The sequence below is a fragment of the Aethalodelphis obliquidens genome, unplaced genomic scaffold (genome assembly GCF_003676395.1).
Source record: "Aethalodelphis obliquidens isolate GAN/ISIS:26980383/991018 unplaced genomic scaffold, ASM367639v1 scaffold31, whole genome shotgun sequence".
NCBI classification, from domain to species: Eukaryota; Metazoa; Chordata; class Mammalia; order Artiodactyla; family Delphinidae; genus Aethalodelphis; species Aethalodelphis obliquidens.
This window is the reverse complement of record NW_020837975.1, coordinates 1734070-1740261: the sequence shown is the minus strand read 5'-3', so window position 1 is coordinate 1740261 and position 6192 is coordinate 1734070. Positions and strand designations below refer to the sequence as shown.

General features: G+C 43.6%; 1 non-coding gene across 1 annotated transcript; it reads right to left on the bottom strand.

Moving 5' to 3' along the window:
- Positions 1-2947: 2947 nt before the first annotated feature.
- On the bottom strand, positions 2948-3079 carry LOC113631227 (small Cajal body-specific RNA 20). Its single transcript, XR_003437235.1, has one exon.
- Between the last annotated feature and the right edge of the window lie 3113 nt (positions 3080-6192).

Sequence of the window (6192 nt, the reverse complement as noted above, 5' to 3'; positions counted from 1 at the left end):
GCAAAGTTTGGGGGGTGGGCGGGGCCAATGCTCAGGACCCACAGGGCTGGAAAATGCTTTGAGGGCTGTGGGGGCTGGGGCTTAGGCTCAAGGAACAGAAACAGTCCCGGTGTGCTCCCCACCCCTGGTCTCAGAGGGCAGGGGACCTCATCTGGGAGCCCAGCAGGCTTTCTGGGCTCTAGTGGGAGGGGCAAATGCCCTCCTCTCCTCTCCTGCTACTCCAGTCTGGGAGGGCCCCTCACACCTGCCTCTCCTGATCTCCCCTGCCTCCCTCCTATGCCCCGAGACCCATGCAGCTTGGATGGGGCTTTGAAACGGGGGTACCTTTCTGGGAGCTCAGCAGTCTCCCCGGCCTGAGTGGGCCAGGCGATCACCCTCTGCTTCTCTCCCATTCTTCCTGAAGAGTCCCTCCAGTCTGCCTCTCTTGCTCTCCCTGGCTTCAAGGGCACCGATCCTCTCTGGCTTCCAGTTCTCCTCCCACCTCAGTCCCCCTATGTCCTACCGGTTCACTTTGGGGTTCCTCCTGTCTCCTTGGGCATCAGAGTCCCTTACCAGCAGCTGGCAGGTACCCTAGTTGTGGGGAGATGCTAACTCCGTGTTTCCCACACCACCATCTTGACTCCATTTCCTCCTAATGTGCTTTTTAAGATAAGGAAAGCTCTGTCGATTAAACATTTCTTCACAGAAATATCATAAATATATTAGGTGTCAGCAAGTATGGTTCCTAAAATGGTCAAGCAAAGTACATTATTCAGGGCTTCCCTGGTGGCGCAGTGGTTGAGAGTCCACCTGCCGATGCAGGAGACATGGGTTCGTGCCCCGGTCCGGGAGGATCCCACATGCCGCGGAGCAGCTAGGCCCATGAGCCATGGTCACTGAGCCTGCGTGTCCGGAGCCTGTGCAACGGGAGAGGCCACAACAGTGAGAGGCCCGTGTACCACAAAAAAAAAAAAAAAGTACATTATTCAGAAAAACAAGGCAGATGTTATTTGTATAGATGCTGTAGTTTTTGTTAAAATTACACACACATACATCTACACAAAATCCACTACCACTTCACCTCTAACTTTATTATTGTGTCTATCTATCTATCTATCATCTATCTATCTAATGTTTATTTTAAATAACCTCTGTGGCAAGGTTAGTATCTGAGGATAGTGGCCCAGAGCCTCAGACTATCAACCTACAATGGAAAATCTAGTTTCACAAAATGGCTTGGAATTAAAGGGAAGTTTTCTGGGGTAAATCTCAGTGAGATTGTTGGTCTAGAATAGTGAGTCAATTCAGCTTTGGCTGCATAATAACTACCCCAGATCTCAATAGCTCAAAATAACATGGTTTAATCTTGATCTTGGCTACACATTAGGAGGTCCATGTGTCTCTCATCTCCTAAATGCACTATATTCTTTTCAGGGTGATGATGGAAGCCAGAAAGAACAACCCCAAACAGCTGAGCACCCTTGAGATCTCTAATTGTGTTAAATGTGCTAATATCAACTCTGCTAACAATGAAAATTGACCAAGGTGAGTCACATGACCAAGCTGAACATTAATTAAACTGAACATCCCCCTACACCTCCCTAGAAGTAGGGGAAGAGACTGAATATTTCTGAACAATAATCCAAATTATAGCAAATACAAAATCTCACTTTTGCCTTGGGCATAAATGTCCTGGAGATGGACAGTGCTGCCCTAGGAACACCCGGCACTGCTCCCCACATGGCCTGGGTTCCTGGGGAAGCCAAGGATGCAACACAGAGCAGCTGCCACTTCCCAGCCTCTGTGTAGCCTCTGTCTCACCTGTCTGCTATGACTGGGGAAGGGAACCTCGAGCTAGGTCCTGTGCAGTGTAAAGGGAGGCAGCGTCCTGTGGTGGAAGGGCTTGGGCCAGGCTATCAGAGAGCCACAGGCTGAATCTCAGTTTGGTACTTACCACCACGATGATCATGGAAAAAATGATTTCTTGTAGTCTCTTTTCTAAATGCAAGCTGAGAGTAATATCCTTGTGAGAACAAAACTACCATATAAGTGATGTGTCTGGCATGGTGCCAGGCCCAGAGTAGGTGCTCAATGGACCTAAGTTCTCCTCCCCACTGAGGGAGGAGGCTTCAGAAGGAATGGGTAGAATAAGTGATGTCAACTTCTGCTAAGACAATCATTCATCTCAATATTATTACCTTGCCTGGTGCTTAACTCTGGTACTATTGCTTTACTTTTTTTCCCCCCCCACAGAAAGTGTTTTATTGCTTTTAGAACAAAATAAGATGCTTTCAGAACTTTTTTCAGTGAAGAAAATACTTTTAGAACTTCAAAGCTGTTTAGACCTTTTCTAAAACACTATTTTTGTCAGCTGATAAAGTAGGCACTTCAATATAGAAAACTCTCCAGAAGCAAGTGCCTGGGCTGGATGGCACAGCTCACAACTGTGTGGTCCCTGAGCTGTCCTTCTGGATGTGGCCATCTGCTCAGAAGTGGGACTTGAGCTTGCGGCTGGTGTACTGAGTGTCAGGTCGGACCTCCTTGCCCTGCCACCAGCGGTGCTCATTCTTCTCCAGCACTGACTCTTGGCTCTTCCTCACCACCCCCACCTTGCCATCCTGTACATGACCCTGTGCAGGAGACACGGCTGTGAGCAGGTGGACCAAGTGGCCTGGATGGCACCCAGGTTAATCCGGGCAGGGAAAAGTGGGAGCTTCCCCCGAGTCAGGTGGCCTCAGATGCCCCTTCCACAACAGAAGTCCTCATTCTGGACACCCTCTTCCTGGTGACATCTGTGGGGCAGGCAGGCGCCAAGCTACTTTTGGGGTGACCCAGGCCAGGATTGGCTCACAAGAGCCTATCCAAGGAAAGCCATAGACCCTGTGCCCACTGCTGCCACTTAAGGCCCTAGTCTGGCTGTGGGGTCAGTACGCTTGGTACAGACAAAGTTGGGGCTCCCAGCGACTACAAATGTCTGAGGTAGGAAAACAAGGCTGCCCAGCTCGTGGCAACCCTGACAACGATCCTCAAGGGGTGATCTTGGCCTCTAGTCCTGGCTGAGGAGAAAAGGGACCTCCCACAGCTCTATGGGAGAGAGGCACTTATTGCTTTACTTTTAATGTGCGTTTGTCTCTGCAATTACATTAAACAATTTTTGAAGGAAAGGGTCTTATCGAAGGCTCCGGGTCTCACACAGTACTAGCAGCGTCACCCTTGTGAGAAAGAGTTGGGAGAGGAGAAATGAGATCTCTGTGTCAGTCCTGGCCCTGCCACCTTGAGCTGGCACTTCCTTTCTCTGGCTGTCTTTTCCTCATCTCTAAAATGGAGATGGGACTCCAGCCCCTAGAACTGTGCCTGAACCATAGTAGAGGTTCAATGAAAATGCCTTGGGTGAATGAATAATCCCTATTCACTCCAAGAAGTTCTAAAATTCTATAATAAAGTTGGCTTAAGGCAGAGAAATAAGTGGTTGAATTTTTAAAAATAAAATGAATTAAACATTATTTCCAACAATACATCATCAGATTTCATATCCCTCCTTCCCAGAAAAATAGTAATTTGAAACAAATGAAATCCTATTTGCCATGTGAAAAGATTCCTCTCGAAGTCAGTTGTGATTTCTATTTAGCCATGAAAAATAAATCTATTCTGGCAGATATCTTTCTAAATTCATGATATTGACAAATCCTCCAGCTGTACTATGCAACTTGGTACATTTAGTTTGCCTGATGACTTACAGCTTTTATATAACTCAGCAGACCTGCTGGATATTGAATAACTATCATGGGTTCCCCACTGACTTCCAACAATGAAAATTTCTGCATCAACCAAAAACATTTACCACTGAAACACAGGAATATTCTTTGTTGGTTTCCCCCCCAACCCCCAAATTGTCTGTAAACCTAATTTTGCAGTAAAAACTTGAATATACCCACTGAAGCAACTATTAAAGTAGTAGGAGGGATGGTTGAAACCAGACCATTGTCATGCCTTCTTATGGAATTCCTGGAGGATGATTTATGGAGCTTTAGTCAGTGTTGCTGTTTTTATCATTCCTGACACCACCTTATGCTGGGAAACATTTTTTTCACTCCTATAAGAAACCATGAAGAGTTTTGTAGAGATGAGGAAGGATGCAGTCTCTACTGTCTCTCCCTCTAGCCTTGCTGTCTAGAGAAAACCGTTCAGCAATTTCTTTCAGACCCATAGGACTTCTTTAGTTGTCTAAAACTGGACCTGGAACCAGAGGTGTCTGTGTTTAATCCTGACTCTGCTGAAACAGTGCAGCTCACATGGAACTCGAACACAGTTTAAACCCATATTGGGACTTGAACCCACAGGGTGGGACTCGAACCCAGCCTAAACACACTGTCCTTTTTTTTTTAAATTGGGGTATAGTTGTTTTACAATCTTGTGTTAGTTTCTACTGTACAGTGATGTGGAGTTCCCTGTGCTATACAGCAGGTTTTCACTAGTTGTCTATTTTATACATATTAGTGTATATACGTCAATCCTAATTTTCCAATTCATCCCACCCCTCCTTTTCCCCCTTGGTGTCCATATGTTCTCTACATCTGTGTCTCTATTTCTGCCTTGCAAATAGTTTCATCTGTACCATTTTTCTAGATTCCACATACATGCATTAACATATGATATTTGTTTTCCTCTTTCTGACTTACTTCACTCTGTATGACAGTCTCTAGGTCTAGCCATGTCTCTATAAATGACCCCATTTTGTTCCTTTCTATGGCTGGGTAATATTCCATTGTGTATATGTACCACATCTTCTTTATCCATTCATCTGTCGATGGGCATTTAGGTTGCTTCCATGACCTGGCTATTGTAAATAGTGTTGCAATGAACATTGGGGTGCATGTGTCTTTTTGAGTTATGGTTTTCTCTGGGTATATGCCCAGTAGTGGGATTGCTGAGTCATATGGTAATTCTATTTTTAGTTTTTTAAGAAAACTCCATACTGTTCTCCATAGTGGCTGTATCAGTTTACATTCCCACCAACAGTGCAAAAGAGTTCCCTTTTCTCTACACCCTCTCCAGCATTTATTGTTTGTAGATCTTTTGATGATGAGCGTTCTGACTGGTGTGAGGTGATACCTCATTGTAGTTTTTGTTTGCATTTCTCTAGTAACTAATGATGTTGAGCATCTTTTCATGTGCCTCTTGGCCATCCATATGTCTTCTTTGGAGAAATGTCTATTTTGGTCTTCTGCCCATTTTTTGATTGGGTTGTTTGTTTTTTTGATATTGAGCTGTATGAGCTGTTTGTATATTTTGGAGATTAATCCTTTGTTGATTCATTTGCAAATATTTTTCTCCCATTCTGAGGGTTGTCTTTTGGTCTTGTTTTATGGTTTCCTTTGCTGTGCAAAAGCTTTGAAGTTTCATTAGGTCCCATTTGTTTATTTTTGTTTTTATTTCCATTACTCTAGAAAGTAGATCAAAAAAGATCTTGCTGTGGTTTATGTCAAAGAGTGTTCTTCCTATGTTTTCCTCTAAGAGTTTTATAGTGTCCAGTCTTACATTTAGGTCTCTAATCCATTTTGAGTTTATTTTTGTGTATGGTGTTAGGGAATGTTCTAATTTCATTCTTTTACTTGTGGCTGTCCAGTTTCCCCAACACCACTTATTGAAGAGATGGTCTTTTCTCCATTGTATATCCTTGCCTCCTTTGTCATAGATTAGTTGACCATAGGTGTGTGGGTTTATCTCTGGGCTTTCTATCCTGTTCCATTGATATATATTTCTGTTTTTGTGCCAGTACCATATTGTCTTGATTACTGTAGCTTTGTAGTATAGTCTGAAGTCAGGGAGTCTGATTTCTCCAGCTCCATTTTCTTTTTTTTTCCTTAAGATTGCTTTGGCTATTTGGGGTCTTTTGTGTCTCCATACAAATTTTAAGCTTTTTAGTTCTAGTTCTGTGAAGAGTGAAGAATGCCATTTGTTATTTGATAGGGATTGCATTGAATCTGTAGATTGCTTTGGGTAGTATAATCATTTTCACAATATTGATTCTTCCAATCCAAGAACATGGTATATCTCTCCATCTGTTTGTGTTATCTTTGAGTTCTTTCAACAGTGTCATAGTTTTCTGAGTACTCTTTTACCTCCTTAGGTAGGTTTATTCTTAGGTGTTTTATTCTTTTTGTTGCAATGGTGAATGGGATTGTTTCCTTAATTTCTCTTTCTGATTTTTCA